Source organism: Periplaneta americana, chromosome 6 (assembly GCF_040183065.1).
Source record: "Periplaneta americana isolate PAMFEO1 chromosome 6, P.americana_PAMFEO1_priV1, whole genome shotgun sequence".
NCBI classification, from domain to species: Eukaryota; Metazoa; Arthropoda; class Insecta; order Blattodea; family Blattidae; genus Periplaneta; species Periplaneta americana.
The window spans coordinates 50,552,773-50,566,366 of record NC_091122.1 but is presented as its reverse complement, the minus strand read 5'-3'; the positions used below and the strand labels follow the sequence as shown (position 1 = coordinate 50,566,366).

Sequence of the window (13,594 nt, the reverse complement as noted above, 5' to 3'; positions counted from 1 at the left end):
TCCTTTTCCGGTGTCTCAAAATCTCTCCAAGTGCGAGAAACTCCCGCAGTTTGCGCAAACGTTCGTGGATGAAAGTTATATCGGAGTGGGACAAGTGTTAGTGCATTCCATTATCTCTACGTCGTTGATATTTTTGGTAAGTTTTTAAGACTTATAAGTATTTTCTCTGAATTAAAATGTTACTTGGGTTATCGTTGCATGCCATAATTTTTAATATATCTCGAATGTATGGCGAAAAGTAATGCAGAAATAGTCAAAGTGCTTCATCAAAATGGCCGATTTATCGAGACAACGGCTTCACGAATGCCCATCAAGCTCGTTTCCTGCAGTACAGGTTAATATTTACATTTATTTAAAGGTGAATATAACATACTCTTCTAGCACCTTATGGTAGAAATTGCCACAAGTTCACATAAGTGTTTATTTTCTCGCATTGAATAGGAAAGTGGGCGATACCAGACTACTGTCCATAGGCTACTAAATGTTGCAACTGTCACTGTCCAAAGTAAGAAGATTTCGAGTATTGGCATTTATTTGGACACGAATTCCGCCAAAATATTGTGCGTGGCTTGATTACTTACTAAATAAGTCTAAGCTGTTACAGAGGAATGATCAGTTAGGGTACACTTGATTTACGATTTCTCAGCAGATTAAAGAGGATTTCGTTTTTATTCTGAAATATGTTAATTAATGACTTTACATTGCACCAAGTCTTAGTGTCAGATTCATTTTCGTAACTCACTAGATACCATTATTTTAATTCACATTTGTCAGTCAGGCTATTGAGTTGGCTATGTAAAACAGCTGGCCGATGTGTGTGTGTACAATGCGACGGAAGGGTGCGTTTTGCGTCATGTGTTTCAGCCAACTGCTAATTTTTGTACAGGTATTTGTTTACATTATTCTCTACATTTGGTATCTTCATCTGATTTCTCATATGGCGTGTATCCAAAATGTGAAACATTTTTCACCTCAGGCGTTAGGCTGTGTTACAGTGTAGATCTAGCTACCTCTAAAGGTTTAATAATGGCTAATATTAAGTTCTTTGATAAAAACATGAAAATATGACTGACGTGAATTATATGATAATGTATTAAATATTCCGGTATATATAATGTAGGCCTAAGCCTGACAGTATCACAGAATCAGAACGTTCATGAGTTATAACTTATTTACTTAGGTCTTCAATGTCGTTACTTGCTTTTACGGCTGTTATTAAGTTAACTTTTCATATAAAGTAATTGTCAATATCAAGAATTCTGTCTTATGTTTCAAGAATTGTGTCAACAGATTGGGTTAGAATAAATAAGTTAAAGAATTTGAAGGGAAACTGAGAAATATGAGTAATTTTGTTTGTAACAATTTTTTCTCAGTTATAAATTATGTTTGACAAGTAATTTATGTGACATTTAAAATACTCGTACTAGCCTATGTCGAAAGATTTCTCATACGTATTTTACGTTGTTTAATTTCAATGATAGACCAAGCTTGTGCCTTACGTTCCAAAAAAGTGCAATATGAAAATACAGAAGTAGCCTATTGCTTCGAAGTAATGAGGACCCATCGTCACCGAAAATTTATAAATTTAATTACAGAAGTTTGCCTTCCTTTATGAGAAGTAATGTTACCTGTATGATGGTATAAATTATCATTATGATTACAAATAGGCTTTATGAAAGTTTTGTAATATACAGGTCATACCTTCCTCAAATAGCTACTCTTCTCGTCTTAAGTATACGCAACGTTTATTTTCTCATAAACGTGGTGTTGTGATTATCACCACCCAAATTTTTTTAATTGCCGGTAATGATTTCGCACTTAATAATACAAGTATCGAATTAGGCTAGCCTTCAGTATATTTTAAAAATCATTAACTTCATTTTTTTAAGTAAAATAGGCCTAGTATCGTTTTGCTCATTCAGCTTGTGCATAAAACTGCAATGTTCTTCTGTGTATGTAGCTTGTATGTAATTTTGAGCGGCAAATTTTTGCCACAATTAATATTGCTTAGTTGAATGAATACAGTGCACCTTAGTGTTAGGCCGACTAATGCAGAAGCATATGTACCTTAAGTGGATGACATGTCCATATTTACTGGTACCAGAGAATGGAACACATTCATATGGGTACTTAATAACAATTGCGTAGTAGTTATAAACAAAAGCAAAAGAGAACTGTTGTTATTCATAAAATGAGCAAAGAGATCAATTTTAATGTAATTTGATACGGAGACGGAACAGACCCTATTAATGAGCGACATCTTGATAAAATTGGTGAAGGTTGTACAATATTGATTTAATAATAGCAAAGTAAGCAATATTTAATTTTATCCTCTTTCGTTTTCTTTTCTTCGGTAAAACAAATTATGATCTGAAATGCCATTTTTTTACATGTTACAATAAATTCATTAGTACGAGTCCAATAGAGAGATCGAAGGATCAGCTCTATAATTTCTCATATAGATAATTAATCATTGAACAGATGTACATAAGCTACAGTGTCATTCAGTGGACCTATTTGTAGATCAGAAGATACGTAGACCTACATAAATATATAAAAGTACTCGGCTTGTTAAGATATTAGTCGTGTCGACAATAACTGTTGTCAGATTGTTCCATTCCTTCGGATTCTGTATTTGCTGTTGTTTCTATGCTTACCTCATTTTGCACCTTTTTTATCAGATGAATATTTTTCATTAATGTAGCCTACAATATACTTCTGGTATTGTGGATGATATTGAGAAACTTGGAAGTCGTAAACGTAATGGTGACGTTTTTTAATTGGTGGTTATCAAAGATTTATATTACATCTCCTTTACAAATGAAAGTTCCTGCAGTAAATCATTTGTAGTCATCAAACACTTTGGTATCATGAAGATTTCTACACGTCATATTAATTAAATTCTGAAATGCCGGTAGTATAGATAGTACCGATAGTACTTACGGTTTTAAGGGTACCAGGTTCAAATCCCGGTCGGGGCAACTTATCTGGTTGAGGTATTTTCCGGAGTTTTCCCTCAACCCAATACGAGCAAATGCTGGGTAACTTTCGGTGCTGGACCCTGGACTCATTTCACCAGTATTATCACCTTCATTTCATTCAGACGCTAAATAACCTGAGATGTTGATACAGCGTCGTAAAATAACCCAATAAAATAAAAAGGTTAGTTTATCGAAGTTTAGATTTAATTTTAGGAACCATTGCCTTCACATGATGGGGGGAAATATGTTTATTGAGGTTGTATTTTTATCTTTATTCAGTTATTTTTTAATTAGTGGGTTCATTATAGTGTCACTTGGAAGAATGACACATCGACTTGATGTTCTATAATGTTACAGTATCTTTAACCTTTCCAATATGGCGGAGATGGACGAATCAATGACGCCTCTTAGCAAAGATCTAATTTTGTTTTCAGTGACAAAGTAAGTTTGGCGTACCTTCATATTGGAAACATTTTTTGTTATTAGAAGAAATATGCAAATTCAAGCACATATTTTCAAAATCTGATAATTCTAGATGTGATTTGCTTCCTACGAGAATGATAAAACACTAGGCTAATATAACTACGGTTTCGAGCTACTCATGGTTTTCAGGTCCATTTTGGTCAAATATAGTATAATAAAATTTTCGTGAACAGAGCATGTTTTCTGCGTTAAGACTCTTATTTCGAAATTAACAGAAACCGATATTATCCGCATGAAACTATACATCTTGTACTGTACATACACAAGTGTTTGTAAATCAAACTGAATTGCAAGAAAATATATGCAATTTTGGGTTCTACACTATTAAGAGACTAGTAGGGCGTAATCACTTTTTAATAAGGGAATATGACAACCTAGGAAGGGTATGTACAGTACCGGTATATTTAAATGAAACTCAGCACAACATATTGTAGGATTTGAAAAGCAGAGTTACACATAACATACACCTAAATTTGTTATAGAATTAAGAAAAGACATGTTAGGAGTCTGTTATGGGTAGATTTCGTTAAACAAGTTCGTTTCGAAGCCTTAAATTGCATTAGTTTTGGACTGAATTATATCACCTGAATAATTTGGTGTTACGTATTTACAATTAACCTTTAACGGCGAGCTCTTATCTAGCGAGCAATTGTATTGTGATTGTATTGCGTGAGGTTAAAGCTGGAAGCATCGGCCAGGTTGCTATTATGATTATAGCTAAGTAGGATCATTCAAGTAACAGGCATTTTATAGGCAGGTGGTCTTGCTGGAGGGAGAGAAAAGAAGATCCAGTCCGTGAGACTTTCGCCCTAGTGTGAAACACGATGTTTTTCTTTTGATTCAACACTCAACAGTTTCTGCGAGATGATTTCACTTACGTCTCTCAAGTTCACAGTCCCGCACGTCACGTGACTGACTAGTCTGAGTCATTGGGAAGATACGTGCTGCGACTGGTATCCCAGGTCGTTAACGAAGTCGAAGAGGAAAGGTTGTTCTCGTTAGGAATTAGATGTGCAATACAGTATTATGCTTTGAATAACATGAAAGGATATGTAGGTCTGTGTAACAGGCGTATGGAAATCTCGTTCACATCTGTTTCTTTAATTTCATACTTCTTTATAGTGCCCAACAAACTTAACCAGAATATAAACTTACGTACTTATATTATGCATAGATAGTGTTTTTTTTTTTATTTTGCAGTAAAGATACATAAATGAAAAATACCACAAAAACTAATATACTGTATTTAATTTTTAATTGTTCGTCTATATATTTTTATCGATATTGAATTACATAACAACAAAAATGCGACATCGATTGAAACGTGAAATTTGTAAATAGAAAAAAGTGTTGTTTGTATGTAGTATATTATTCACAAAATTTCAGATTTCTGTGTACCACAAATTGATGTGGGAGCGAAAAATGTTACAGGTGTGGATAAATTGTCCGATAGGTACCTATACATTTAAATAATAATAATTATTATTATTATTATTATTATATATTATGTGTGTGTGCATGCGTGAGTGCGCCATATGAAATCGATCAGTAAAAAAAAAACCTCGCATTTTTTATACTCTAATTTTTTCCCTACTTATGCAAGGTGCTGAGGGGAGTGCATTTTCAAAAATATACTATCGAAAGTCAAACGGTTTTCGTATTATTGAGTGACAAATTTAGCGTATTTTATAAAAACAAGCCTCTTTCAGCGCTCAGAACTCTGGAACCATTTAGGCTACTGCAGAACATTGAACGAGAGCTTATTTTGAAGCTGACATTTGGTAGGTTATGTTAAGAAGTAATCCTTATTTTTATTTTACACAGAGAGACAGATAATCTGCTTTTACTTGCTTTTAGGCTTTTTGGCCATTTGTAAAAATGTAAAAAAAATATTGAGAAAAAACCTTGCATTATTAAGAGGGATTCGGCATTGTTTGCTTAGTGGTATGGCAGTAAGATTCGAGGGTATTAAATAAATTATTTTCACACGCCTAGACTTGAACGGCGCAGTACCGCAATCACTGGCCGAGACCTGAAGATAATCGAGCGTTGGGCGTCATTTTACTCCTGTGTTTATGAAAACCTGTGATAAAGCTAGCACAGGCATGACTGCTAGCGACACATCACGTGTTTATGTCTCCTGGCCTTGCTTCCCTCGGCTATCTTCCGCCTCACAGCTGGTTAGTTCACGCGCGTACTATTTATTTTCTTTATTTGATATTTTCAATACTTTCTTATCAACGTACCACCAGTAAAAAAATATGTGTTTATTTGTACTCTCAATGCGGAATCTAACCATATATTTTAAAAATATTTTTTCTTGGCCAAAGGCGTCTTAATGAAGAAAAATCTAAATTTCTCCATTTCCATAAAAAGTAAGAAAAACAGTTTACATGTCAATATAAACTTTAACTTCTCAGCATCAAAATAAACCATAATTTTGATCATTGGTGAAAGGGTTTCGGAGCCACAACAGTTTAAAGTTGCTAATTTTATGAAAATACGATAAATTTAAATATTATTAACTTAAACACTATGAAGTTCTGATGCCTCAAACTTTGCACAAAGCATTATATCACAATTGTCTACGGACAGAAAAAGTTTCATTGTATTTAAAAATTGCAAGGTCAATTTTCTCTATATTTCGGTCGATTTGAGATGGAATAGCCCATATATATGATCTATGAACTTTACAAATCATCTACTATTATGAGCTATTAAAATAAGATTGAGGTAGGCTGGACATGTGAGATGTGTGTGCGGGTGCGCGTGCGCATGTGCATACTTTAAAGTCATCTTTGGTTTACCGTACTTAGCACATACAGTACGATTATTTAGTCCTGACAGTCGCTGGGAATGTGCGCCTGGGTCAGGCGAGTCCATTTAGTTACGCCAAGAGGTGTTAGGGTTAGTCTGTTGCTTGCCTGCAGAGCGATCGGATGTCATGCGTGAGGTAGAGCTGTATGTTTCCAGTAGAGTTAAGATGTACTGCATTCCTTTACAGACCGCTTGCCCTTATCTCTAATCCGGAGCTCTCTCCACTACTCCTATTACTTCCCCTCTTTCGCGTCGTCGAGCTGTCAGGACTAAATAATCGGTCTGTACAAATGTCACATCGTAGATTTACCGTACTTAGCACATACAAATGGTCCATCTCAAACCTTGATCTGCCCAGTCACGCTTTTCCACAGGGTGTTAATATAGGCCTATTTTTGCGTTAGTAGACTATCTCCTAAGAGCATTATTTCTACATGATACAACCATTATTCGTCTTCAGCATGAAGTTAGGTTGTCGTTACTCATAAATAAATCATAATAACTGATAGGCCTGTAATACGTTTCTCTGGCTCTTCGTTAACAATTCACACAATTCCTGAACATGAAACTTGTTTACTCTTGTTGGAAAAACACTTTTAGAAGCATGCTGAAGTAGAAATATAATTGCGATTACCATTATCTTGAAACAAGGGACTGAATTATTTTTATTGTGTTAATTATAGCGATTGTAAATAAACTGGTAGTTGATACAGCGTCGTTAAGTAACCATCTAAAAAAAAAAAAAGAGGCACTTTCATGCGCACTATGGAATAAGTAACAGACTGTGTTATAACCAAGGTATTAGTTATGCTAACTGGACAACATATTGATGCCATTAATGGCTACAGGCTTCCAGTAAGGACGACCTATGATAATTTACATGCCTCTTTGCGTCTAAAATGTTGAATTAAGTTTTCAAATTACTTACAAACCCTGACCTGTGCTAAGAGTTATGAATGAGTCACATTTAAATATTCAAAGTACAGCAAAACCTTGGATTACTATTAAATTGGTTTGCAGGTATTTTGCAAAACGAGCGAACAATGAGGAACATTTTTGTTTGATAAACGAACGATGTCTTGCAATACAAGCAGCATGATTTGTACGTAACTTTCTTCGCTCGCGACCAACAGCAAGACGCAATGGAGGGGATCTCGTCTGAGGAGGAAGAGAAGAAAAGAGCGGACGAATTCTTCGCTTCAAATGAGATTAAAGAGGCGTGTAAAATGTGGGAAGCAGTACAAAATTTTGTTCAGATTCAACACCCTGATAAGGTTGTAGCAGTGCGATAAATATGTTGAACGACAACGCAATGTCACATTTCCGCAAAATTCTCAAAACGAGGCAAAAGCAGGTGTCATTGGATAGGTTCTTAGTCAAATCAGAAGATTCAAGCAGTCAGAAGTAATTCCGTTAATAATAGTAAAAATACATCGTGTCCCGCTTAGACGAATCGAGAAATAAATGCTAATTTAAAGTATAAATAATGGTTCTATAACATAACTTTTTGTACAGTTTGATGTAAAAACTCTCAGAGTTTCGGAGAATGGTCAGTACAACTCGTGTGCGCCTCGAGCTACCTTGAAGACATCCAAAAGGTACTCAACCTTCTGCCAAGTTCCATAACATTTGTGGAGTGATTAGTTCAGCTGCATTTATAATGCGTTGTCTCAGTTTTTCCAAAGTGTCAACTGTACCACGTTGGTACACAACATTCGTCATAAAGCTCCAGAAAAAGGTAAATGGGCGTCAAGTCTGATAACCTAGGTGGCCAGGTAAGGGTTCTCCTTCTATTGTGAAAGTTTGCATTCAAGAAGGCACGCACTGCTCCATAGTAATGGGGTGGAGCCCTGTGTTGCCGAAAAACTGATCCTGGGGGAGTTAATAAACAACAAAAGTTCTACAACATGTCCAGATACACATTCCCTTTGATTGTCGCTTCAATGAAGGAGAATGGTCCAATGACGGAATGTTCTACTGAATGGCGCCAGGCTTGTTTCCACGATAAACGCTGGTGCGCATGCGCATGCAACTGTTTTAAGCCATTGGTGCATGAACTTGGACATTTTCTGTATCTTGTCAGATGTAAATCAAAACAATATCATCTGATTTTAAATGGTGAGCATTTATTTATCGATCCCTCTAACCGGGACATGGTGTATTTTCTTTAAATGTTCAAGAAGTTTAATAAGCAGTAAAACGGGTGAAAGACACTCGAAAACAAAATACAGTAAAGTAATTTGTGTTGCACTATTGTATTGAATTTTACCTAAATTACTGTATTTTATATGAATAAAAGGTTGTGAAACGAATTAATCTGGAGTTTGCATTGGTTTTTTTTTTATGGAGAAAGTCGCTTTGAGTGTTTTGGATTAAGAGCACGTTTTCGAAACGAATTATGCTCGTAATCCAAGGTTTTACTGTAATTTGTTTATGGATAAGGAGTTCGTGAATAGTGTGTTAAAAATTCCTGGGCTCCACCGTAGTGATCTTTTGTGGCCCCTTCGACTCAAAGAATCTGTAATAAAGAGGTCTTGGTTATATCATTTTATCCCATTGGCTTCAATTGTTTGCTTTTAAAATTATGGCTTCGTTTCTCAGTTTGTCTTCAAATAAGATCATATCTGGTGCAACTAGTGTTTTTGGGAAAGCAATTATTATGGCTCGGAAGTTGATGAAATATTATCTTTATTCTGAGACAGTACAGACATTGCAGGATATAATACAGTTTCACTTCAGCACGAACTAATATAGCCTACTTTTATTTTGCATTTTTCAGTCTTTTATTGTCTACTGGTCATTTCTTAGGAAATGTTGTGCTTTTTGTTGCATTTTTGCTCTTTTCTGCTTATGAACGGGCATTTTTTTACGTTGTACTCATAGTCTGTGTTCGAGAATCTACAACAGATTGCTTACCGCAATTCGATTTCGTTTCACAAGAATTTTCTTTTGCATCTGCCTTGACTCGTGATCACTTGCGTTACATGGTTCTCCCCATTCAATGCAACAGAACAAATACTGCAGCCGCAGTCCCCGCAGTCAGCATAGTGTCACACAAGTGAAATGTAAGAATGCCGAAAGAAAAGCAAAGCAGAGAAAGTTTTTTGCGACAGTTAGTGACTGAGTTTGGTGAGAGAATATATTTGCCACAGATGGAATTATACTATTATTTTGTTTGTATTTTACTATTAAAATCATGGTATTTTTTTTTATTTTAATGTTGTATTTTCAAAAATTTAATTTCATTTTTCTGTGATTTTGAGGTCATCAACTTCCGAGCCATAGTAATTGTCTTCTCCACATTTTGTAGATTAATTTTCTGAACTAACCATTATCATAATCTATTATGAAAATACAGCGACCCCCCCTCCCACATGGCACGTGCTCGTACACACATAGTACAGAAATCTGTATAGTAATGTACTCTTATATTTTCCACAAAAATGAACCTAAAAATCCTTGCCTAATTGATTAACTTAGGAGAGATCTTCGTACCTTGTCGTTAAGAATATCGAGGCAATTCTGAAACTAGTGTTAGGTACGTAAATGCTTCCCCTGGGGCTTTGCGAAATCTTGCTTTCCGTAATTCGCTTTACGAGCGTAAGATCGATCGTGTCTCTCCCCCCCCCTCCCTCCCTCACGCCCGCTTCCCACACCAGGCAACCTTTTCTTCGTAACAGCTAAGTGTCAGTTGTACTAAAAGTACGCACAGTGAGTTAAAAAATTATTACAATAAATTTGATATGGGCAAAATTTGACGCGTAATCTCTTTTAGATATGTATGCGGAACCAAATATGAGGGTGATCCAGGAAGTAACAACCGTTTCGCTGTAATAAGTTTAAAAATAAATGTTTGTTAAAATAATATTTCCTTTACATAAGTAAAGCTTATTTTACTTGTCCACATAATCACCTCCTTCATTTAAACATTTGTTATATCTGTCCACGAACTTTAGAATCAATCCTCTTGTACTCGGCTGTTTCCAGTTACTGCATTCTCCAACTCGTCATCAGTGTCAAAACGTTTTCCGCCCAGAAACTCTTTGAGCTTAGTGAAAAGATGAAAATCGCTAGGAGCAAGGTCCGGACTGTAGGGTGGGTGATCAAAACCTCTGACCTAAAATTGATTCAGCAAGTTTCGGGTTGCAGCAGCAGTGTGATGGCGGGTATTATCATGGATAAGCACAATATCGCGAGAAAGTACTCCACGCCACCTGTTTTCGTTGGTCCCTCTTAGTTTTCTTAGGGCCAGTTGTATAAAGCTGTTGAACCGAGATTAATGGTTAAAAATGGCCGCCAGTAAAGTTGAACCCAGCTTTTCTGTTGTCTAAACGCTAATCTAAATTCATGTTATCATTCTAATCTAAATTCATGTTATCATTTTAAGTTCATATTTAACTCGAATTTTTTTCTATTAATCTCCTTGAACCTGGATCAGAAGCATTCATATTTAATATTTAGCCAGTTCTGAAGCATACAACAAGAATTTTTGTGTACCCTAACTGTGTACAACAACTTTATTGAGGTGAATTATGTCTATTTTAAGTTATAGTTATTTAAATAACATTGTTTAAAAAGGTTGTGGAGTTTATTATTTAGCAAAAGCTGGTTATGGATATCAGTAGGCTTGTAATGTTGGGGACCGATTATACAAGTTGACTGCAGCATGGTACATAGACTGGGGACGTGAGCTAGTACGAGGACATTGACTTGGGACGCGAATAACAAGGTGCACAATAACAAATCTGGACAGCTCTAAAAGTAAATATAGGTACGCTATATAGTATTACAAATACATATTTTTACGTACCTTTCGTTATATGCAGAAGAATTATCATAGAATTATTCTTTCTTTTTTGTGCTACAATGTCTCTGTATATAATATCGCATGTATGTTTGTATGTTCCCGTCATTCACTTCAAAACACTCACCAAATTCCGTTGCAAAAATATGCGCCTGAGAACCTATAACCATCTGCATTATTATTCAGCAGGTACACTGTTTACGTATGCTACGGTAGTGACTGGCGAACGGAGTATTCAGTAGGTACTCTGTTTATGCATGCTAGAGTATTGACTGGTGAACAGATAGTCCACTTGAAACCACCGTAACGCATCCAATCGGTCCCCAACATTACGGGTGCTATGCAGACATTTCGCTAGTCCGCGATACGAGGGTGCTAAACTAGCCCCGGCTATCGACTGATTATTTGTACAAGATTCATATCATATCGCTAACACCGGTTTATGAATACGAAAAACGTTAGTTCGCTGATCATCCACCGGAAGCCAGCGCTAAGAATGTCTATGAATATGGAATTACCACAGTTTAGTATATATAGTTGCGAAGCTCAATACTTAATAAATATGCATACATAGATAGTTGCTGACCACCACGATCTCTACTATCGTCTCAGCACAGACCCTTTCCCGAGCAGACGATAATGTATGTTCTGGTTTTCTTTTTCATCGTATGGAACTCAGTGAAATATTATAACTTTATCGCGTATCATTGCTAAGTTATATTTTGTGTTATGTGTCCATAAGTTCCGTTTACTTCTTATTGCATAATTTGTTGCAGAAATAATTACAAAACTGTGTTATTTTAATGTAAAGAGAATCAACATTTTAAATTTAGAATGGAAGCTATTTTGAGGTTCAATAAAAAATAATTTATATTGTGACTTTAATTTAGCACATTTACGTTCCTTAATTGTAGATAGAAAATTTACCATACCACTCCTATGAAATTAGTGTACGTACGATTATGTTACTTCGTCTCTTAGGAAGTAGATAAATACAATAATTCAGTACGTACTCGATTGTAGTATTAAAATACAGACAAATTGAATGTGCGGCGTATCATACATGACATTATACTTAATTATAATGTATAATTGCGAATATAGGAATATAAATAATAACATATAATTTCCATATGGCATAACATAGGCCTATATATGTAATGGCAGGGCATTGGAGACTTTGAAAATATAGTTGCTCTAGTGAGCTGTGAGGTTACCGTATCTCAATATTTCGGAAGTGAAAATCGTTGAATTTGTAAGAGATTTTTTGTGGAGGTGGAGGTGATCGTATAAGCAAGACATAATAAAAGCCAAAGCTAACCAAACCTAACCTGTCACAGATCCGTATATGCAAGGAGTATGAGTACAAAGGAACTACTTCTGCGCTAGTTTAGCCTACTAACATAGTACATTAATCAGACTTCAGATTGGAGTACCGTAAGAAACGAATAAATACAACTGAAATAGAGACAAATTGCATTTACAAGTTATCACACGTAACTTTATGCTTAATTATAATGTATAAATGCGAATATTGAAGTATTGGTACAGTAAACATAACCTATAATTTCAACATATCAAAATATCCGTGCGGTGCAACTGAAAATTATTGAATCGTGCATAAATGAATGTACACGAATTTCGCAATATTTAATCCAAATAAAGTCCGGTATTACACATACGAACAACGTAATTTTCACACCAAAAATAATATTACACCTTAACTCGCTAGTGAATTATGTCTGAAGTGTCTCATAATAATTATTTTAAATTTATTAATGCAATTACACTGCATTTTAGAGAAATATATGTTACTCTTTGTGCATTGCAACTAATTTATATGGTTGAAAAGGCACCCTCCGTGATCGGGTTAAGCGAGTCACATGGTCTGGCTATTTTAAATCACGATGGCAGTGACACAGTCTATTGTTCCTAGTACTCACAGCGCCCCAAGCGGCTAGTAACTATCGCGAGAAATGCAAAAAATCATCCCAGCTTCGCAACTGTATATACTAAACTGTGGAATTACTCTTCCGTGATATTCAGTATATCCTACCTCTTAGTCAATCACTCCTCCCCAACTCGAGAGCAGTGAACTGTAATTTTTGCGTTTTCTTCCCCTTGAGGAATTACCTACATTGCATCTCACGAACTTTCTCCGTTAGTATTCACTCTACCCCGAGGCAAGGAAGGACCTTCATTTTTATTTTTCATGGAGAGTGGCTTACCGGTATTTAAACTTCCAATAACTGGATTCATTGGTCGTCTGTGGTTCTATTATTGCTATTCGGACCCACCCACTGTATCACTCGTTTGTCACCCAGAGGACGCGCCCGATGCGGATTACAAAGAGAAGGTTAAAAGCGTACGGGATCGTGAAAAATAATATACGAAGCCTGCAATAAAAATTTGAAAGCAAATAAATATGTCAGTATAATCTTGTCAGAGTTCATCTGTTTCAGGTCTGTTTTGCTACATTGGTCGATACATTATGTATACGTTCTGCAGT

The 13,594-nt window shown here is 35.7% G+C and overlaps 1 protein-coding gene across 1 annotated transcript in view; it reads left to right on the top strand.

Moving 5' to 3' along the window:
• The first annotated feature begins 10 nt into the window (after positions 1 to 10).
• The window catches only part of Lis-1 (LisH and WD40 domain-containing Lis-1), a 233,657-nt gene continuing 220,073 nt past the window's right edge, over positions 11 to 13,594 (top strand). Inside the window, exon 1 of the mRNA XM_069828088.1 lies at positions 11 to 136. The gene's annotated coding sequence lies outside the window, so the exon portion shown is untranslated. The remainder of the gene's footprint in view (positions 137 to 13,594) is intronic.